Genomic DNA, 23,373 nt, shown 5'->3' on the forward strand with positions numbered 1-23,373 from the left:
TGGAGTTATGGTTGGGGGCGGGGGACACCAGAAGGGCCCGTACCATCAGCAGCAGCTCCTGCAAGACATAAGACAAGACGCATGATTGCATAATTGGCCGGGGGTTTGCGGGGATGGTTGGGGTGTGTGGGGGGAGGGGGGTTGTGTGGGTTGGGAGGCTGGTGGTAGAGAGGGGGTTAGGGGGTAGTGGATCAGAGGTGGTGGTGGTGGGTGGGGTGGATGTGGGAGTGCTGTGTGTGTGGTGGGGGGGATGACACACGTACTGAAGAACCGCAACTCAGCAGGGTCTTACTTCCTTGTGGGGGGAGTGGAGGAGAAGGGAGGTGAAACAGAATATGCACAGTTTTAGGCAGTCTAACGCATGCAGCCCAGGGATTGGGTGGCTGGTGGCTTCAGTGGCCAAGGCACCCGGCCACGGCAGCCTCTATGTGTGCCGGCATGTGGTGGAAGGTGGGGTTCCAGCCGCCATCCGGATGGTTGGGGGTGGGGTTACGGTTGGGTGGGACAGGGGTTGGTGCTAGGGGCACAGTGCTGCTTACTCACGGTGGCCGCCCTGAGGAGGTTGTGCAGTTTCTTTCTGCACTGCTGACCAGTCCTCGTGCTGTTGCCCAAGCACTGATGACCTCTGCCACCTGTCTCCACGCCTGCCGAACGGCGACGGCTGGAAGCCTCCTTCCCGGACTGGGCTACAGGATGGCCCGCCTCTCCTCCACGGTGTCTAGCAGGGCCTTGTTGCCATCTTTTGGCAGGGATGGTGTGTGTCGGGAGTGGAGTGCTTTTATACGGCTGCAGTCTCTTGAGTGCCAATCCCAAATCCGTCAAATCAGACACTGTTTTTCATTGGAACCAGTCATGTTCCATGTGGCGTCGGTGCTAGCCCCTTAACGGTCAGTGAATTGGTTCAGGTGCGGCACCAGTTTTGTTGTTGTAGAAGTCCATTAATCCTGCTCCGGCGTCAACACTTAAGGTGGGATTCTCCGATTGCCGACGCCAAAATCGCGTTCTGCGCTAGGCCGGAGAATGCATTTTTACGCCAGAATTGGAACAGTGCCGTTTATCCGATGCTCTTCCCCCTCAAAAATGCCGTACTCAAGGGGTAAGCCCCACGGCGACGGGACGGCTCAGGTTGTCACCTGAGGCTCACCCCTGATTATCCGCCCCCGATGGGCCGAGTCCGCAATGGCGTGGTGCGGCTGTCCTCTCACTTTTCGGGGACCTCACGTGGCGGCTGCGGACTGTGGCCAGTGCCGCTACAGTCGGGGTGGGGGGGGGGTGGGGGAGGTTTCTATTCCACTGGCAGGGGGGGCTTCAACAGGGGGTGGGGGGGGAGGTGGTCCGGGGGTGGCGAGGGGCGTTACGGGGGGCAGTTTTTGGCAGGCCGGGTCAACATGCGGCTGCCGCCGTGTTTAAGGCGTGGCCACCGAAAGGCCCGCGCCGTGCGCATGCGGGGCCATGGACCCGGCAATACTGCATCTATATCAGCAGGTAAAGCCGGCGTGCACGGCTGCTAGCTCCTCACCGGGCGGAGCATCAGAGCAGGGGCGGCACCGACGTTTTGGTTGTAAGACCAGACGGATCCTGCGGATATAGCCGCAGAATTGGAAAATCCAACCCTTAGTCTCAGGAATGAAGAGTCCAGCCCCATATGCAAGTGTGAAATGTCCAAAAATGCTGTGCTAAATAGTGAAGGAAACCTCTCATCAGGTTAATAAAAACAGGGAAAGATGCCATTGCCAAGATTAAAGCAAATTTTGCATGTCATGGCATTTGAAATGAAGTTGTGTTAAACAATCGGCAACAATTTCACTCAAGGCAATCCCAAATGGATTACATAACAAAATAAATTTGGAATTTGTAGATGGTCCCCAACTGCTCGCCCTCAAACATTGTTTCATAATTGACACCAGAAATGTAGAATTCAGGGCAGCACAGTAGCACAAGTGACTAGCACTGTGGCTTCACAGTGCCAGGGTCCCAGGTTCGATTCCCCGCTGGGTCACTGTCTGTGCGGAGTCTGCACGTTCTCCCCGTGTCTGTGTGGGTTTCCTCCAGGTGCTCCGGTTTCACCCACAGTCCAAAGATGTGCAGGTTAGGTTGATTGGCCATGATAAATTGCCCTTAGTGACCAAAAAGGTTAGGAGGGGTCATTGGGTTACGGGGATAGGGTGGAAGGGCTTAAGTGGGTCGGTCCAGACTCGAAGGGCCGAATGGCCTCCTTCTGCATTGTATGTTCTATGTTCTATAATTGCAGAGGACTACACTTAGTTATGATTGCCATGAAATAACAAGCATATACCTGTTGCATAATTTCACTTCGAACATCATATATGTTGTTATTCCTATTTAGAATATATTATAAAGTGAATAAATTGGCTGCGCTTTAAAGATTTCAAACTTTCCTTTTTATTCCCCATTTCATGGAATCACAGAATGGTGAGATGAATGGTGTACCTCACACAGTGGGCAGAATTCTCCGTTTCAGAGACACAGGGCTGAATTCTCCGCCATCAGGATTCTCCGGTTTCCCAATGCCATGGGGCTGCCCCACAATGGGAAACCCCATTCACCAGCTGGCGAAACGGAGAATCCTGATAGTGTGCTGCACCAGAAATCCGCCTCATGTCTTGACGCCAGGACTGAATCCGTGGTGTTCTACGACAACTAAATTGCGCTGGTCCCGAAGCAATTCATGATTCGTAAATGGGTTAGCACCGGCGCCATGTGGAACTTGATTGATTCCAATGAATAACTGTCCAATTCACCGTGGTTGGGATTGCCACTCCAGAGGCTGACAAGCTGCAGCCACAGATTAGCACTTCACTCCCCACACACACTCATTTCAGACAAGAAGGTGGCAGCACGAAAAGCAGCACCCCGTTTCGCGTAGGCAGAGCTCGGGACCCGACCCGACTGGGTGCCATGGAGAGGTGGGCCACCCTGTTTCCCAGGGTGGGAAGGAGGCTGCCAGCCGCCGATGTACACTGGCCCTGGGCGCAGGTGACAGAGGCTGTGAGTGCCATGGGCCCCACCACCAGGACCGGAGAGCAGTCTCGCAAGAAGCTGCACGACTTCCTCAGGGCGGTTAACGTGAGCAGGCAGCACTGTGTTCCTGGCACCAACCCCCGACCTACACACCCGTAACGTCGCCTCCAACCAACCCGGAGGGTGACCGAGCCTCAGTCGGCAGTGTGGTCACCCCACCCTGCACCACATGCCAGCACCCATTCCGGTTGCCACTGCCAGGTGCTCTGGCCATGAAGGCCACCTGCTGCCCACCCTTGTGCTACCTGCGTCCGACAATCTAACACTACACTTTCTGTCTCGTCCCCACCCTCTAGAAGGCAGTGCATAACCGGAGAGAGAGAGAGAGAGGGGGACCTGCGGCCCCTCATCGCTACACAGCAGAGGGTACTGGACCTGGTCGACGTGACCGGAGACAGAGCAGTTGCCGAGGTGGAAGTTGGCATCGGGAACCAAATAAACCCCCACTAACATGCCACGTCCCCCCTCCACCCCCCTCACCACCCCAATCCACGATCCAAACATACGTCATGTTTTGTGTGTTGTAGGATCACCTGGCACTGAGGTGGGCCATTCTTGTGTCCCCCACCCCGACCCCAACCCAAGCAGAATCCAGCAGCGAGGAGGCAATGGATAGCAAAGGGAGACCCCAAACACCAAACCGTGACATCCAGGTGCACTAGTCCGGGGACAATACTGACTTCCCGTCACTGCTGTCTCCAACACCCTCCACCATCCCAGAGACACTCACCTCGGTTGGGCACTTTAGTGGAGAGGCTCCTGGGGCACTATCTCGTGCGCACCACACACATGCTGCGGTACATCAGGCGGAAGTAGGAACCCTCGAGTAGGCGGATGGTTGGACCACGGCCCGACCCCTGGGACTAGCTGCCATCCAGACGGGTCTGGGGCTTTTTGAAAGGGCGGTCCCACCGAGGAGATGGAGATACAGAGTCAGGGACTACATGAGGGGCTGTCAGCACCATCCAGTGTCTGCAGGTGCAGTTGGAGGAGTCTAATCGTCTGCAGTGGCCGGAGGCGGTGCCGATAATGCATGCCATCCAAGCCAACACCGCACGGGTAGCATCCATGGTTGAGGCCTTAGGGTCGAAGGTATCGGCCATGAGTCAAGATGTCCAAGACCTGGGGCACTCTGTGTGGGCAGAGGCCGGAGCACAGGACAGGGTTGCCTTGTCACATGCAGCTATGTACCAGGGCGCTCCAGAGCTTGGCCCAGTCACAACGGGTTATGGCTGAGGCCGTCAATGGCATTGCCTGGGCGCAGGCTGACCTGAGCCAGTCCCAGAGGGAGGTGACCCAGTCCCTGTGCTCCATGGCCGCGAGCATGGAGACCCTGTCGAGACACGAGCGGGCTTCCTGGACTGGCAGTACCAGGTGCCGGGAGAGCCCCAAGAGTCCGCTCTGGTCACACCCCCATCCCACTGGGAGTACCCCGGGGGCTTCAGCACCCCGAGGGAGTAGGAGTGGATGGAGCCCATGCCGGTGACTCCTGCCAGGGAGGTGCCTGAACACCACAGCGCCTCGGACTGCCCCCTCATGTCCCTGGCGCATTCGATGGGCAGCGGGCAGAACAGGGTGGCACCACGCCATCGCTACAGAGGATGGTCGCCAAACGAGACCATTGTCACAAGATGGCTGACTCACCTCTGATGTACCGCCCGGGAATCCACCTAAATGTACTGTTAGGGCCTGTGGGGCGAGAAAGGTAGAGACCAGTTAAGTTGGCATGGGTGACCTCCGGTGGCGGCCATGGAGTGAGTGGTCGCTTATTTCGTAGCTCCCGCTCGTGGTGGACCTTTATGACCTTTTTCCCCGACTTATGGGGGATTTGATCAGTAAAATAGGAGACTGGTGAGGTAGAGGAGAAGAATCCCCCACCAGTTTATGGATATGTGGACCAGAAGTGGTCTGACAAGGAGGGATTGTTGGGCAAAGAAGGGTGTGGAGTCTGCAGCACAGGAAGACATGGTGGAGGCTCAGGGACTGGGATTGTCGGCTCAGTTGTCAACGAAGCAGCTGGTGGAATTCCTTCAGGAGGCTTTGCTAAGCAAAGAAAAGAGTATATGGACCCGATTAAGGTGGGGATTGACCAGGTGGAGCAAAGATTGGAAGCCCAGGGCCAGGTGATCCAGAAGGTGGAAGAGGCGGTGGATGGGCACGAGTACAAGCTAACCGTGATAGCGGCGGAGATGGGGCTGGTGAGGGACCACCAGAAAAGGCTGCAAGAAAAAGTGGAGGATCTGGAGAACAGGGGCGGGATTCTCCGACCCCCCGCCGGGTCGGAGAATCACCCGGGGCCGGCGTCAATCCCGCCCCTGCCGTGTCCCGAATTCTCCGCCCCCCCGAGATTCGGCGGGGACGGGAATCGCGCCAGTTGGCAGACAGTTGGCAGCAGGGTAGCATGGTGGTTAGCATAAATGCTTCACAGCTCCAGGGTCCCAGGTTCGATTCCCGGCTGGGTCACTGTCTGTGTGGAGTCTGCACGTCCTCCCCCTGTGTGCGTGGGTTTCCTCCGGGTGCTCCGGTTTCCTCCCACAGTCCAAAGATGTGCGGGTGAGGTGGATTGGCCATGCTAAATTGCCCGTAGTGTCCTAATAAATAGGGTGGATACGTGGGTTTGAGTAGGGTGATCATGGCTCGACACAACATTGAGGGCCGAAGGGCCTGTTCTGTGCTGTACTGTTCTATGTTCTAACCCGCGGCGGTCGGCGGGCCCCCCGCGGTGATTCTCCAGCCTGCGATGGGCCGAAGTCCTGCCGCTGAAAGGCCTCTCCCGCCAGCGTGGATTAAACCACCTCTCTTACCGGTGGGATTGGCAGCGTGGGCGGGCGCCGGGGTCCTGGGGAGGGCACGGGGCGATCTGACCCCGGGGGGTGCCCCCACGGTGGCCTGGCCCACGATCGGGGCCCACCAATCGGCAGGCGGGCCTGTGCCATGGGGGCACTCTTTTTTTTCCGCCTTCGCCATGGTCTTCATCACGGCAGAGGAGGAAGCGACCCCCTCCTGCGCATGCGCCGGTATGACATCAGCAGCAGCTGACGCTCCGGCGCACACACGGACTTACGCCGGCCGGCGAAGTCCTTTTGGCCCCAGCTGGCGTAGCGCCAAAGGCCGTTCTCGCCAGCCGGCGGAGTGGGAACCACACCGGCGCGGGCCTAGCCCTGTCAACGTGACGGCTTGGCCCCTAAAGGTGCGGAGAATTCCGCATCTTTGGGGCGGCCCGACGCCGGAGTGGTTCATGCCATTCCAACACAACTGGACCACCCGCCCCACCGGGTAGGGGAGAATCCCGACCCAGGTCTCCCAGGCTGAACCTGAGGATCGTTGGCCTCCCAGCGGCGGAGATGGGGCTGGTGAGGGATCGGATGCAGGGGCATATGTGGCGCGTATGTTCAAGAAGCTGTTGTTGGAAGCTGTGTTTACTCGACTCTTGGAGGTGGACAGGGGACACGGCGTGCTTCTGAGGAAGCCACGGATGAATGGCCTACCGAGGGTAATGGTGGTACGAATGCACCTATTCCTGGACAAGGAACAGATCTTGAGGTGGGCCAGGAAGATGAGGAGCTGGAAATGGGAAGATAACGAGCTGCGCATTTACCAGGACTTGGGTGCGGAACTGGCCAAAAGAAGGGCGAGCTTCAATAAAGTTAAATCGGCCCTCTTCAAGAAGGGGGTGAAGTTCGGCATGTTGTACCCAGCTCGTTTGTGGGTCACTTACGAGGGTCAGGAACTTTATCGGATCACCGGATAAGGCGATGAACTTTGTTAAGGGCAGGGGACTGGCAGGTGATGGAGGACATTGAACTTGGGGGCGAGTAACTCTGCACCTATGCTGCTAAATTTCTTTTCTTTTGCATATATTGTTTTTTGTACCAATGTTTGGGCCGTTGCTATTTTGTATGCGGGATAACTTTGTTCTTAATGAAATGAAAAATGAAAATCGCTTATTGTCATGAGTAGGCTTCAATGAAGTTACTGTGAAAAGCCCCTAGTCACCACATTCCGGCGCCTGTCTGGGGAGGCTGGTACGGGAATCGAACCGTGCTGCTGGTCTGCTTGGTCTGCTTTAAAAGCTAGCAATTTAGCCGAGTGAGCTAAACCAGCCCCAATGGGGGATGGTGGGTGGAATTTTTTCTTTTTGCTTGTTGGGGATTGTTATGTTTTGCATATGTATGTTCGAGCGGGGTGGGGGAGGGAGATCAGTGGGGGGTAGAATGCTTGTCGCCATGGGCGGGGGCTACCAGGTCTGCTGGGCAGTGGAAGCGCAGTTGGGGACGAGCACGTGATCAGTTTGTTATGTGCATTTGGGATTGTTATTTTGTTAGTGGGGTGGGTGAATTGTTCTGCTGTCAGGGGAGAGACTATGCTTGGAGACAAATTGGAGGTCGATGATAAAAGCACATTACTGCGGATGCTGGAATCTGAAATGATAGAGAAAATGCTGGAAAATCTCAGCAGGTCTGGCAGCATCTGTAGGGAGAGAAAAGAGTGAACATTTCGAGTCCAATGACTCTTTGTCAAAGCCCAGCTGATGACCCAGTTGATGTCGATGACACAAGGGCAGGCCTGAGGAGGCGTGGGACGCAAGCTGGAGGCTGGCCTATGAAGGGTGATGATTGATCGGCCGGGGGGGGGGGGGGGGGGGGGGGGGGGTGGTTGCTCTGACCAGGCTGATCACATGGAACATGAGAGGGCTGATAGGGCTGGTCAAGAGGGCTTCGCGCATTTGAAGATTTTGAAGGCAGATGTGGCAACGCTACAGGAGACACACCTGAGGGTAGGGGATCAAACTAGGCTGAGGAAGGGTTGGGTTGGGCAGGTATTTCATTCGAGGCTAAACTCTAAAATTAGGGGGGTTGCGATCTTGATTAATAAGTAAATGAAAAATGAACATCGCTTATTGTCACAAGTAGGCTTCAAATGAAGTCACTGTGAAAAGCCCCTAGTCGCCACATTCCGGTGCCTGTTCGGGGAGGCTGGTACGGGAATCGAACTGTGCTGCTGGCCTGCCTTGGTCTGCTTTCAAAGCCAGTGATTTAGCCCTGTGCTAAACCAGCCCCTAGTAATAATAATCGCTTATTGTCACAAGTAGTCTACAATGAAGTTACTGTGAAAGTCGCCACATTCCGGCGCCTGTTCGGGGAGGCCGGTAGGGGATTGAACCCACGCTGCTGGCATTGTTCTGCATTGCAAGCCAGCTATTTAGCCCATTGTGCGAAACCAGCCTCGGCTAAGTGGGTGTCATTTGAGGTAGAGAATATAGTGTCGGACTCAGGGAGTAGGTATGTTATAGTGAATGGGAAGCTGGAGGGGATGCCGATTTTATTAGTGAATATTTACGCACCAAGCTGGGACGACGCGGAGTTTATGAGGCGGGTGTTGGGGAAGATTATGGACCTGGACTCGCATAGGTTGATCATGGGGGGGGGGGGGTGTGGACTTTAATACGGTTGTTGATCAGAGGTTGGATCGGTTGAGTTCAAGGCTATGGAGGGTGCCTGTCCTGGTGAAGGAGCTAAAGGGGTTTATGGAACAGATGGAGGGGGGGGTAGATCTATGGAGGTTCAGACGGCCAAGAGCTAATGAGTTTTCTTTTCCCTCCCATGTTCACAAAGTGTACTCCCGGATAGATTTCTTTCGTTTTGAACAAGGCTTTGCTGTCGGGAGTGGTGGATGTTGAGTATTCGACGATTGTTGTGTCGGACCATGCCCCACACTGGGTTGATTGACTGGTGAGCAAGGAGGGGTACAGCGCATACAATGGAGATAGGATGTAGGACTGTTGGCGAATGAGGGGGTGTGCGGGCGGGAGAGGGAGACCATCCAGAATTATTTGGAGATAAATGACATGGGGGAAATTTCGGCAGCAAAGCTATGGGAGGCGCTGAAGGCAGTGGTTAGCGGGGAGCTAATTTCGATATGGGTTCGTAGGGCAAAGGTGAAGTAGGCAGAGATAGATAGGCTGGTTAGGGAGATACTCCACGTGGACAGAAGGTATTCTGAAGCCTCGGAGGCAGGAGCTCTGTTGTTGAAGGAGTGGCAGAAGCTGCAGATGGAATTTGGTCTGATATCCACAGGGAAGGCGGTGGGGTAGTTGAGGAAGGGGAGAGGGGCGATAAATAAATATGGTGAGAAGGCCAGAAGGATGCTGGCACATCAGCTCAGAAAAAGGGAGGCGGCCAGGGAGACAGGAAGAGTGAAGGACCGAGGGAGGATCAAGGGGCGAAATTCTCCGACCCCCAGCAGGGTCGGAGAATTGCCCAGGGCCGCCGAAAATCCCGCCCCCGCCATGTCCAGAATTCTCCCACCCGAAAAAAGTCGGCATGCCGCCAATCCCGCCGCCCGCCTCGGAGAATGGCAGGGGCCGGCGGGAGGCTACGGGTTTCTGTGCTGCCGTTATTCTCCGGCCCGGATGGGCTGAAGTCCCGCCGCTGAGAGGCCTCTCACGCCGCCGTGGTTTGAACCACCTCTGTGCTGGCGGGATCGACGACGCGAGCGGGCCCCCGGGGTCCTGGGGCAATTGGACCCCGGGGGGTTCCCCCACGGTGGCCAGGCCCGCAATCGGGGCCCACCGATAGGTGGGCGGGCCAGTGCCGTGGGGGCACTTTTTCTTCCCCCGCTGCCACGGCCTCCACCATGGCGGATGCGGAAGAGAATCCCCCAGCGCGCATGCGCCGGTGGTGACGTCAGCGGCAGGTGACGCACCGGCGCATGCGCGAACCGGCGAAGGCCTTTCGGCCAGCCCCGGCGGCGGGCGTCAAAGGCCGTTGTTGCCGGTTTTGGCGCCAGTCGGTGTGGTGCCAACCGCTCCGGTGCTGGCCTAGCCCCTCAATGTGAGGGCTTGGCCCCTAAAGGTGCGGAGAATTCCGCACCTTTGGGGAGGCCCGACGCCGGAGTGGTTGGCACCACTCCACTACACCGGGTCCCCCTGCCCCGATGGGTTGGGGAGAATTTCGGCCAAGGTCTTGGACCCAGCAGGGGTGACAGGGTGTTCAAGGAATTTTACAGTCGGCTGCATGAGTTGGAGCCCCCTGCTGGGGTGGAGAGATGAGGCAGTTTTAGGAAGGGTTGAAGTTTCTGAAGGTGGAGGAAGGGTTGGTGAAGGGGCTGGGAGCCCCAATCGGGATTATGGAAGTAGTAGAGGGATTGGAGGCCATGCAGTCCGGTGAGGCGCCGGGACCGGACGGCTACCCAGTTGAATTTTACAAGACGTTTTCTGGGATGGTGCGCCCTCTGCTGGTGAAAACATTTAATGAGGCAAGGGAGCGGGCTGTTCTTCCCCCAACAATGTCACAGGCTTCAATCTCGTTGATCCTGAATCGAGAGAAGGACCCAGAGCAATGTGGGTCATGCAAAACAATCTCGCTACTGAATGTCGATGCCCAATTGCTGGCCAAAATTCTGGCCTCAAGATTAGAGTATTGCGTTCCGGGGGTTGATGGGGAAGACCAGACAGGGTTTGTCAAAGGCAGGTAGCTAATGGACAATGTTAGAAGGCTTCTGAATGTGATCATGATGCCCTCCGAGGCAGGGGAGACGGAGGTGGTGGCCTTTGACCGTGTGGAATGGAATTATTTGTGGGAGGTCCTGGGACGGTACAAGGCACCAGTGGCGAGTGCGCTGACGAACCCGGTGAGTTCGGACTACTTTAGACTGCACCGGGGTACAAGGCAAGGATGTCTATAGAGCCATTGGCAATGGTGTTGAGAGCGTCTCAGGACTGGAAGGGGCTAGTCGGGTGGTGGGGGAGAAACACAGGGTCTCGTTATATGCAGACGACCTACTCCTGTGTATTTCTGACCAGTTGGGGGGTGTTGGAGATTATGCGGATCTTGGGGGAATTTGGCCGGTTTTCGGGGTATAAATTGAATATGGGTAAAAGCGAGGTTTTTGTGATTCAGGGGAGGGGGCAGGAGAGGAGACTGGCGGAGTTGCCGTTTAAAGTGGTGGGAGGGAGCTTTCGCTACTTGGGTATTCAGGTGGCACGGGGATGGGCGCAGCTAAATCGATTAAATTTGGCCCGGTTAGTTGAACAAATGAAGGAGGACATTCGGAGGTGGGACATCGTCCCGTTGTCAGGGGCGGGGACGGTACAGACCGTAGAAATGACTGTTCTCCCGAGATTTCTGTTTGTTTTCCAGTGCCTCCCTATTTTTGTACCAAAGGCCTTTTTTAAGCGGGTGAAATCTGGGTTTGTGTGGGCGGGTGAACCCACCGCCCCCCCAGCAAAGAAAGTACTGTTAGAGCAGAGTCGGGGTGGGGCTGGCACTGACGAACTTTAGCAACTACTACTGGGTGGCAAATTTAGCCATGATTAGGAAGTGGGTAGTAAGGGAGGGGTCAGTGTGGGAGCGGGTGGAGGCAGCCACATGTAAGGGGACAAGTTTGGGGGCATTGGTAACGGCTTCTCTACTGTTCTTGCTGGCCCGGTACTCCACAAGTCCAGTGGTAGTGGCGGCCCTGAGAGTTTGGGGGCAGTGGCGGAAGCATATGGGAGTGGAGGGAGCATCGGTCTGGGCTCCAATTTACAGTAATCACCGGTTTGCCCTGGGGAGGATGGATGGGGGGTTTCAGAGGTGGCAGAGAGCAGGGATCGAGAGGATGGGGGACCAGTTTATTGATGGGAGCTTTCCCTGTTTTGAGGATCTGGAAGTGGAGTTTGAATTGCCAGGAGGGAATGGGTTTCGGTATCTGCAGGTGAGGGATTTTGAGCGAAGGCAGGTTTCGACCTTTCTGCTTCTACCGCCGCAGGGGATACAGGACAAGGTAGTTTCTAGAACGGGGGAGGGGAAGGTATCAGAACTTTGTAAAGAACTTATGGAGTGGGAGGAAACCCAGATAGGTGAGCTAAAGCGTAAATGGGAAGATGAGTTGGGAAAGGAGTTGGAGGCGGGTCTGTGGGAGGATGCCCTGAGCAGAGTCAACTCGATCTCATCATATGGCAGGCTCAGCCTGATACAATTCAAGATTTCAGGTTTTTTGGGGTGGAGGACAGGTGTGTGAGGTGTGCAGGAATGCCCGAAAATCATATCCACATGTTTTGGGCATGTTCGAAGCTCAAGGGATTCTGACAGGGATTTGCCAATGTCGTGTCCACGGTTCTAAAAATGAGGGTGGCGCCAAGTCCAAAGGTGGCGATTTTTGGAGTGTCGGAAGACCCGGGGGTCCAGGGGGCAAGAGTGGCTGATGTTTTGGCCTTTGCCCCCTTGGTAGCCCAGAGACAGATCTCACTAGCATGGTGGGACTCGAAGCTCCCGAAATCAGGGGTATGGGGACATGGCTGGGTTTCTCAAACTTGAGAAAATTAAGTTCGCCCTGAGAGGATCAACGTTAGGGTTTGATCGGAGGTGGTAGCCTTTTATGGACTTCTTTGGAGAAAACTAAACTGTTAGCAGATTCAATAATGGGGGGCGGGATGGGTTAGGGAGTAAGGTGGGTGGGGTAGTTACACTATTTTTGTCTAACTTAGGCGGGAACAGTGGGAGATGCAGGGGTGTGTTGTGCACTGAATTATGTTTACATTTGTATTTGTATCTTTTGTTGTTCTAAAACTGTAAATGCCTTCATAAAATGTTTGTTTAAAGAAAATTGGCACGGATGCAGCACATAGGATAGTTAGGGGCTAGGGCACAAACCTTTATACTGATAGTCAATGACCAACTGGCATGCAGGGCTCACCCAGGTGGACGGTGGAAATAGCTACCATGAGCAGGAGTCAGACGGGGTTGGGGGAGGGAGGGGGGATAGAGATGGGTGACAGTGGAGGTGATCACAGCCGAGGCCCCCAGGCCAGACTGCGCACATCGCTCCTGTACCCTGCCTTTCTCCCTCCGATGCCAAACTGCGTCCCCCCCACCCCGTCCCCACCTCCACCATCACAAGGGTTCGATGGGACCATGTGATGGTATGGCCAGATCTCACACAGGGCTCCCCCAGGTGGACATTGGAAAGAGCTACCAAGGGCAGGAGTCAGGTGGGGTTGGGGTGGCGGTGGTGTAGGGCGGGTGGTCATGGGAGGCGGTGGTCAGCCGGGAGGGGGGGGGGGGGGATATTCGTGCCATCAGTCAGGCTCCCGAGTCAGTGAACCTGGAGACGATTAGAGAATCCCGTGCGCACCAGCCCTAGCGCTCATGTTGTGCAGCTGCTTGTGCTGGCTGGGCACCATGCCCTGCCCATCCAGGCCATCCTCCTTCTTGTCAGACGAGGCCTGGCGTTCATTCCCCTCCTCCAGCATGTCACTCGTCTGCTGCGCAATGTTGTGGAGGATGTAGAAGGCCACCATGATGTGGTAGACATTCTTAGTGCTATACTTGAGGGCCCCTCCAGAGCTGTCCAGGCACCTGAACCGCACCTTCAGGAGGCCGATGCACGTCCCTGGTCACTGTATGGGCGTCGTTGTGGCGCTTTCTCGTGTCGGCCTGTGGCCTCCAAATAAGAAACCCTGCTGCCCGAGCATCCTGGTGCGCTCAGTCAATATTCAGGCTGATGTGTTGCACCGACTGGGCATACAGGGCCTCCATGACGGCACAGATGCACCTCTGCACTGAGGTCTATGAGAACCCTGACAGGACCCCACTCACACCTGTTGTGCAAAGGTTCAGGGCAACTGTCACCTAGACGGCCTCCGGGAGCGGATGTCCTCCCCATAGTCCAGGTTTCAAGTGCGCCATTTTCCAGCAGATATGTTGCATGGTCCCCCTGCTCAGCCGGAGTGTTCGACGACGTGCCCAGGCCGGCAGGTCCTCGAATGACCGGCGCTGCCGGTACACACGAGGCCTAATGTGGTGCCTCCCTCCCACCTCCTCCTCGGACTGTTGTGCGGCCGGCTCTCCATCCTCATCGGCTGCCCCCGCCGCTGCAGAGTCCTCCTCGAGCCGCTCCTACTTGTACAACCTCAATGCATCCCCCAAGGCTGCAGCAGCTAGGATGAAGGCCACCATTCCTGCTTGGATTCCAAAGTCCACTGTCTACAGGGGGTGAAAGGCAGACATGTTAGCATGGTGCATACCCCTGTGCCCAACAAGGTCCAACGGGCTACACGGTGGACCCAGCCTGTAGTGCAGCTGTTGCCCCCACATTCCCCCTTCCCCTAGCCCTCACCCACTCCCAGCCGTTCCCCCTGGCACTTTGCCCTCTGCGCAGCACTCCTAGCCCCGTTGGTGCCTGGGATCCATCCCTGCTGGCAGGGGTACCAGTGGCTGGCCCTACCCATGCCGACGGTATGCTCTGCATCCCCCGTCGGGCACCCTCCTGTAGGGGCTACTGTTGGCGCCCCCCTTGGGTGGGCTGCGTGATGCGCTGCCGGCAGGCGGCCCCCGGTTATGTTGTGGGGGGGGGGGGGTGTTACTCCACGAGCCACGGTGGGCGGTCAATGGGGTGCACCGCAAAAAGAAAATGTGCGCCCCGAAGAAAGTTAATGATTTCTGTTTATATGTTAGTGTGGGGGAGAAATTCTGAAAAAGGCTAAGGATAGTTACCAATTAACGTGCAGGTCACGCCAATGGCGGCTCGTGCCTGAACGCCTCGTTCCCGGGAGGTCACCCCGTTTCCATGGCCCATCCGCTGGTCACCCCACACTACTCTCCCCCGGCCCTGGCAGACCCTCCCGCCAAGCCAAGCCATGCCAGCAGCAGGACTGGACGCCCATGGTCGCACCTCCAGGAACATGTCCTACCTCCTATCCCCCTCAGCAGCCATGGTGTTTGTTTCCTGATGTTTAAAACCACAAGTAAAACTCGCTGCTGGTAATTCCGGCTGCCAAGTAGCACTGCGGGACACCTGGAAAATACCAGTCGGGCCCATTAATGATATGCCAACGCCGTTTACTGTACATGTGGAGTGAAATGCATTGACGGCGCTGTTGATGCACCGGAGCATGGCATTGTGTCGGGCACCTGGCACCAGCCACAATTTTTGGCTCACGATTCTCCACCCAATCATGTTTCACGATTCCGGAGTCATTGGATGTAGAATTCTGCCCAGTATATTTTTATAAACTATATAGAGGTATGCTCATCATTATTTCTAAATCTTTAAAAACTGAACAAATATCTTTAAAATGGTTGAAACTGTGTCGGTCAGTGACCTTGAACAAAAGAAGCCAAGTTGCAGTTTTAGGGAAACTCACACCATCTTACCTCGGAGGAGCTACGAACAACCACGTGCATACTGCACAGCTCAACTTCAAAGGGAGATACACAAAGGTATTTGATGAACCAGGCTGACCAGCTGAGAAGAAACATTTAAGATAATGGCCTCTCAAACATTCCCTTTAACCCATAATGGCTGAGACATTATCAGCCTGGAACACCGCCAATTTCCAAACACCTGCTAAACATCCATTGTTGAAGACGCCGTGACCAAGTAAAGTCACATGACAGACCTCTGGCTTTTAAAATTTTTTTAGAGTACCCAATTCATTTTTTCCAATTAAGGGGCAATTTAGCGTGGCCAATCCACCTACCCAGCACATCTTTTGGGTTGTGGGGGCGAAACCCACGCAAACATGGGAAGAATGTGCAAACTCCACATGGACAATGACCCAAAGCCGGGATCGAACCTGGGACCTTGGCGCCGTGAGGCAGCAATGCTAACCACTGTGCCACCGTGCTGCACAAGACCTCTGGCTTTTTGAACAGGTAATATTGCCTTGCTGAGGTGAATAGCTCAGTCTGCTGTTTAGCATCTGACTAGCAGTCCACACCGAAGGAACTCTGGCCCAGGTTGGACACCTGGTCCCATCGACCGTGCTTCTGCTGGATGACTGCACTATAGTCTGCAAGAGTGATTCATCTCTGCATGGACATCTCATTGCGTGACATCAATACCAGTGGAAAAAAAATCATCCAGCATTGATTTTCAGCCGACCCATCTCCATGAAGGATTACCTCATTGGACTTTGATTCTGGACTCTGGAGCCCATGTGAAACAATATTTATTTTCTGTGGTCTCTGCACTGTAAATTTTTTTCTCTATCCCTTTCTTTACTATTTGAATACGAGGTAGACGTTATGAACCCTCTTTCACGTTTTGAGTGTTTGCAAATAGATGAACTCTCAAGTTCATTCTATCTCAAGTTTGCTGGGGGTTCCTAGTAGAAAATTGGATCGCACCAAAGGCATTGGGAAATGCGCCACTTATAAAGAAGGAAACAAATCAAAACACCTTTAGACGGGTGATGAGAGGAGAAATTAGTGTTTTTAAATTAACCTCCCTGATTCCGTAACAATGGTTACTGCACAGGTGGTGGTCATTTGGCCTGTTGTGTCCATGCTGACTCATTGCAAGAGCAATCCAGCAAGTCTCACTTCCACATCCTTCCCAAGAGCCCTACAAAATCTTTATCCCAGGGTCCCAATCCAATTTTGAAAGCTACAATTAGATCTGTCCCCTTCACACTTGCAGCCAGTGCATTCCAGGTCCTGAACACTCACTGCTGAAAGGTTTCTCCAGGTGTCACCTCTGGTACTTTTGCCAATCACCTGACTTTGGAGTCCTGGATTGCCTAAATTATAGGAAAAATTGGGTTGGGTTAAATGCCTCAACTATTTTTTGTATTCATTGATGGGATGTGGACATAGCTGTCTAGACCCGCATTTACTGCCCATCCTGAATTGCCTTTGAACTGAGGCCATTTCATGGTCAACCGCATTGGTGGATCTGGATTCACATGTAGACTAGACCAGGTAAGGATGGCAGACTTCCTTCCCCAAAGGGTATTAGTGAAGCAGATGGATTTTTAAGACAACCAACAGTGGTTTAATTCCAGATTTTTATTCACCATCTGCCGTGGTGGGATTCAAACCCGGGTCCCTGGATTACCCTGGGTCTCTGGATTATTAGTTGAGTGACAACACCACTATGACACCACTGCAGCAATCTAAATTAACAACTTGGATGGATTAAGGGACTGATTGTATTGTAGCCAAACTTGCTGATCCAAAGATAAATAGGAAACCAAGTTGTGAGGAAGATACAAAGAGTCCACAAAGGGGTATCTTATAAGGAATGGTTGCGCAGGTTTGGCCTACTCCCGTTGGAGTTCAGAAGAATGAGAGGGGATCTTATTGAAACATATAAGATCATGAGGGAACTTGATAGTGTGGATACTGAAAGTATGTTTCCCCTTGTGCTGGAGTGTAGACCTAGCGGACACAAAAATTAGGCATCTCTCATTTAAGACAGAGATGAGGAGAATCTTGTTTTTATCTTTGAGGGTTGTTAGTTGTGAATACTCTTCCCCAGAGAGCACTGGAGGCTGGGTCAGTAAATATATTAAGACAGAGTTAGGTACATATTTTAAAAAGTGTATTTATTAGGTTTTTAAGTTTTTTTGCAAACACAACAAAATTACAAAATAAATACATTGCTGTATGTGAGGAAAAAATGGCTCAACATACAGGAATACAGAGAGGAACAGGAGGACTGTTATAACTGTCTAAATACAACGATTAGACATATGCCTCAACAAGCCCCACCAGAGACATGTGGAGAAACAGGAAAACATGATAAAATGGCGCGCACCCTCCCACAACGCATCTGCTCGCAATTACCATGAAGGTTCAGGATGAATTTTCCGCGTCATGTTTGGGCACGTACCAATATATATCTCCCTCAACACACTAATGATGCAGCACAGCCTCTTCTCCTTGAATACCAAACCCGTCTGCACCCATGCAGGAGCTACTCACAAATTCTTTATACCCACCCTCACAAAAGAAAAGAAAACAAATAAAATACATGAAAACCCTAGTTCTAAAGGGGAATTACATATATACCACACCACACAACATATTCTCAATCTCAGGTCCAGTACAGAACCAACATCATTCCATACATTTATACAAAGAGGACCGGCAACAAGTTCAGATTATGATCAAGCCTCCAGGGCCTTTCAAGAAAAACAGGAAAAAGAGTTAGAGATACCAGAAGTAAAGTACAAGATACCAGAGGATCAGGACCCAACCCTGGTTCCATATTTCCCTGGCGCACGTCGACTATCCATTCGTGAGGCTTCTCATTCAACCAAGAAAGCCCCCCCCCCTTCCTGGAAGACAGCATGACATCAACCAAAATATGCCCTGGTGTACTGAAGAAGCAATACCTATCCTCTCAGGACGTCCGTAATACGCACCTTCAAGAAGAGACATCCCAAGCTCCAAGGAACACCAGGATACCAGCCACAGCACCGGACCTGGCCTAGCACAGCACCTCTTGACACACAAGAATCAATACGTTCAGGATCTCCGGTACACCCCAACACCCACAATCCACACCCAAGCCGGACATGCACCTCTCCAACCACATCCAGGGCAATACACAGCCCCCATTTATGCCGACAAAAAAGAATGATTACACCAGCCCCAACCGGGGAGACCTCGTCACTGAAGAAAAGAAGAATGGTCAGGGAGGGGGCCGATTCCACCCCCCATTCCCCCACCCTCGGTGCACTAGGATAACCTCTCCTAAGCCACCAGACCGGACCAAGGTAAGTAACAGCACCCTGTCACGCAGATGAAGAAAAAAACCCAAAAAACCATAAGGGAAGAATGCCCAAACTGATCTAAAGAAATCACCCATCACTGTCTGCCTTCACGGGATGGAGACTAACAACAGTCTCTGTTCAACAGACCAGCCAAGGATTAACCAAGCCCACATCAGCATGCACCACCACACATCCTCTCATGCAAATAACTCTTTAAAAAGAAAAGGGAAAATTTCAACCTCAAGGAAGAGTCAGAAGGAACGCATTCCTCTCCAGGATACGTAGGGCTCAATTCTCCGATTTTGAGGCTATATCCTAAGTATGTGTCTAGCTTTACGATGAAAAAGTTGCCTCCGCACCAATGGTCCGCCGGGTGGGCAGCTAACAGCTCCGCCACATAAAAGCCCCAACAGAAACAGCTAGGGAATTGCTGGCTCCGTGGCTGCGCATGCGCACAGCAACGACCTGCAGTGCTCGTGCTGTACAACATGGCGCCGGCTGCACGCGGACCTGGCCTACCAGATAGTGCCCCCGTAACACCCCCACTCCACCTCGGCCAGCGGAACGACTCCCCCTGACCCCCACGACTGTGGCGGCGCTGGACATAGTCCTCAGCCGCCATGCGAGGTTGACGAAAACTCAGACCATAAGTGATCCACGCCGTTGGGAAGTCGGCCCATCAGGGGGCAGAGCATCGGGCAAGGGCCTTGAAGTGACGTCCTGAGGCCGTCCCAAAGGCACGTGGCGTACTCTTGACACCGTTTTGGAGGGGGCAGAGCATCCGAAAACAGGCGCCGCCCGATTTTGGCTTCAAAAGGGATTCTCCACCCGCTCACCGACTGTGATTTCGGAGTTGTCAAGCGGAGAAACCTGCCCATAATCTGCCCAGGCCGTCATAGAAATAAGGCACAGATTCTTCATTTCAGAATAACAAAAAAACAAAATAAAAAGCCCCTTACGGTTAGCTCTAATTTGAAGGCTATGCTCAATCTCAGTGGGGACTTAACTAACCTTATCATCCAACTCCACCCATCAACCTGCCCTGGCTCCACGAGAAATGAGATAAGGGGTGTGAAAAAAGTACCCCCTTCCCATAAGCACAATGACTACAATACATAATGACAAAAAGGAGTAAAATTGTGCACAGACCACACTTCACAAAATCAGCTTAACATGTTTTTTGTTAGAACAGGTCAACAGATGACACTTGCCCTCGTGCTCACATCTCGCACACCCTTGCAGAAGAAAATAACAACATAATCACAAGGGAGTAATGTTCAGGGTTATGGAAGAATTGTAGGATAATGACACCATCTATGTTGTCCGACAAGGCCAACGCCAAGACAGGGTCAATGAACACTCCTCAGGATATCACAAGAATTCCATCAAACAAAGCACCTTCATTTCCACCATGATACCGCTCTGGTGCCTAAGCAACTCACAGCCTAGGTTCCAGCTGGGGTGGACGATTCGACCCACTCGCCCATCGTCAACCCCTCACGACGAGCATCGAGGATAGGATAATACAGGGCCAGTAGTTGGGGGCCCAACCGACCCCAGGTCTCAAAGTTCAGATACTCTGTGCTCCGTCAAACATGGATGCATCTAGCCTTCAAATCAGGATTACTAAAGTATGGCAGCCAATCCTCAAACTAAATCTTGAACTCCCCTCCCACTTCTTGCCAGGGATTGGGCTCACAGACACCTTGCCCATCCCCTCCCTCCTGAACCTGTCAGGAAAAACGACAAGCCATGCAGCACGATCGCAACATATCGAAGGCGGGCCCTTACCAGAGAAAGCGCTCTTCCGAATGTAACAACTCTCTCATGTGCCTCCCAAGAATACCTCACAAATCTTCAAAGTGAGGTTGTAACGACACTCTGGGCAAGTGTGCAATCAATTCCAGCTTTACTCGACCCGGAGTCACAACACAAGTGAATTAACCAACAATTCTTATAAAAATACCGTAAGACTTTGGCCAAAGTCTGGTCAACAAGTTTGTAAGTTTAAATACAATTAGTTTAGTTATGACAAGAACTATAATGAGCTACACAGCAGATACAATTGGTTAAATATTAATAAACACCTAACTCCTACTTTAACTGGCCCTCTGCACACAGACACTAGACAGACAAACACAGTGGGATGGAAATGGGTAAAGAAAAAACATAAGGGAAAAGCAAGAGAGCCTTTGCTTCAGATGATGGTTCTTAGCATGCTTCCTTCACAGTAAGCATGAAGATTAAAGTCTTTATTTTGCAGCCCATACTGGTCTTTTCTGTAGTTTTAAAATACCATACTCACAACTCTGGAGAGGCAGAGTTTTTGTTTCAACAAACCTTGCTTTCAGTTTGTGGTTAGCTTCAGTCTTCTGTCGTTTCAGGAATCCAACAACCAAGGTTTATTGGAGAGAGTCAGCTGGCTCTTTCTGAAGAGTGTTTCAGCTCTCACAGCAGCCTTCTGGAGAGGTTTAGCAACAGCTTTCCGGAGAAGATTAGATGAGTCTGTTCACCGCTGTCAGAACTGAAACTCCCTTAGGTCTCCAAACCATTTCAGTGGGGTAAGATCCAATCACTACCTGTTACCGGGAAAAGTACAGCCTTTAGTACAGGCTTCTGCTTGAATTAAAGATACAGGCTGCCTTAAAGTCACATGCCCATTAGTCATGCATGGATCAAAAATGTAACAGCAAAAATAAAAGGAGAAATAAGGGAATAATCAAGCAATAAACAGGAAGGACCCTTACAAGCTCTGAAGATCTGCACCACAGAGCCAAGATCTTCATCCAGAACAAGATTCTCAATTGTGGCCATTATCTGGATGGACACAGCACTCAGAGGCAAAAGTTCACTCACTAGCAACAGTGCCACTGAAAGCTGGGCCCCAACCCAGTACACTCCGACTGTCATGGTCAATCTAGGATTTTCCACAATTTATCTCAGCTCATCTTCACAAAACACCAATCAGGATTCTCCAGGGACATTGCACAAGACATATATCACAAGAAAAAACAAATATAAGATGTGCACCAGGACAAAATAAAGGATTACAAGATAAGCAAAGCCAGAGCTCGCGAAAATGCAACCAATCCCACCCTCACATCACATGGCCGCATCACCACCCCGCCCCGGGTTAGATAGACTTTTAATTAAGTCAAGGGTAGGGGGGCAGACAGGAAAGTGGAGCTGAAGCCAGTCAAATCGGCTGTGATCTTATTGAACGGCAGAGCAGGCTCGCAGGGCCAAATGGCCTACTCCAGCTCTTAATTCTTATGGCTATACATAGATAAAGTGAGTGGGTAGAAAATTTGGAAGAATGGAAAAGTACAATATTATTTAAATGGAGAGAGACTGCAGAATATTGGAGTACAGGGGGATCTGGGTGTCTTTGTACTGTTGTTTGAATCTCCATACATTTGGCAAAGATTTAAAAGAAAAACTCAACCCCACAGCAGCCTTCCTCAAAAGAACAGATAAATGATCCGTCTGCATCTTTAAATCTCAATGTTGATCCAGAAGGACCACCCAGTTCAGCCTGAAGCCAGCCAAGTCACCAACATTCAAGATCGGTATACTCCTTTACTGGGCTTTAAATTCTTAATCTATCTTCTCCCTCTGTAATCTATTTGCATGTGTGAGCCATTCAAACCCCATCTCACCTTTATTGTATGAATCTCACTTAAACAATCTTCTTGCATTGGAAGCCGTGCAGAGAAGGTTCACTTGGTTGATTTCTAGGCTGAAGGGGTTGACTTATGCGACCTATACTCATTTGAGTTTAGAAGAATGCGAGGTGACCTCATTGAAACAAAGATTCAGAGGGGGCTTAACGGGGTAGATGCTGAGAGAATGTTTCCCCTCATTAGGAATTTAAAACTAGGGAACACAATTTCAAAATAGAGGTCCTCCGTTTAAGATGGAGATGAGAACTTATGATGATACAATTATGGAGCATGCACAAATTTGGATAGCTGCTCCTGTGGTACCGGCGAGCTTCTCTGGAACAGTTGAGGCAGCAGAAACGTTGTTTGAGTTGAACAACTGATGACATTTTTTTGTGGCGGTATGGCTCATTGTCTTGTTTATCTGAAGGATGGATGTTGCAGATTCAATAGAAGCTTTCAAAAAGGAATTGGAAGAATATTTGTGAAGATGGAAACATTTGCAGTGCTTTGCAGCAAGCACAGAGGAGTGGAATAACAATTTCAAACAGTTGGCACAGGCTCTATCCTTCCACAATATGATTTAATGAAGCATTGATCACCAGTGTGCTCTGTTTCACAGAGACATGGCTCACCCCCGCCTCACCGGACTGTGCCATACAACCTGAAGGCTTCTCTGTTCACCGGGCGGACCGCACGGCATCTTCAGGCAAAGCGAAGGGTGGAGGGGTTTGCCTCCTCATCAAATCCTCCTGGTGCTTGGATGTGATGACCCTGGCGACCTACTGCTCCCCAGACCTGGAATACTTGACCGTAAAGTGCTGCCCATACTATCTTCCACGTGAGTTCACTTCAGCCATTATCACAGCGGTCTACATCCCACCCCAGGCAGAAGTGAGGAAGGCACTGGATGAACTGTACACAGCCATAAACAACTATTAAACAGAACACCCGGAGGCCTTGTTCATTGTGGCCGGAGACTTCAACAAAGCCAACCTCAAGAGTGTACTGCCAAAATTCCACCAGCACATCTCCTGTCCCACCAGGGGCGACAACACTCTTGACCACTGCTACTCAAAAATCAAGGGCGCCTACTGTTCCATCCCCCGACCGCATTTTGGGAAATCAGACCATAAGACTGTGCTCCTTCTCCCGGCTTACAAGCAGAAACTCAAGTGGGAGAAT

The 23,373-nt window shown here is 52.4% G+C and overlaps 1 protein-coding gene across 4 annotated transcripts in view; it reads right to left on the minus strand.

Annotated features, from left to right (window-relative positions):
• Positions 1-23,373, minus strand: part of LOC119970022 (cyclin-dependent kinase-like 4) — a 226,165-nt gene that overhangs the window by 198,855 nt on the left and 3,937 nt on the right. For all 4 annotated transcript variants that reach the window (XM_038803982.1, XM_038803978.1, XM_038803974.1 and 1 more), the window contains exon 2: positions 20,867-21,105. The gene's annotated coding sequence lies outside the window, so the exon portion shown is untranslated. The remainder of the gene's footprint in view (positions 1-20,866; positions 21,106-23,373) is intronic.

The sequence above is a fragment of the Scyliorhinus canicula genome, chromosome 1 (assembly GCF_902713615.1).
Source record: "Scyliorhinus canicula chromosome 1, sScyCan1.1, whole genome shotgun sequence".
Lineage (NCBI taxonomy): Eukaryota > Metazoa > Chordata > Chondrichthyes > Carcharhiniformes > Scyliorhinidae > Scyliorhinus > Scyliorhinus canicula.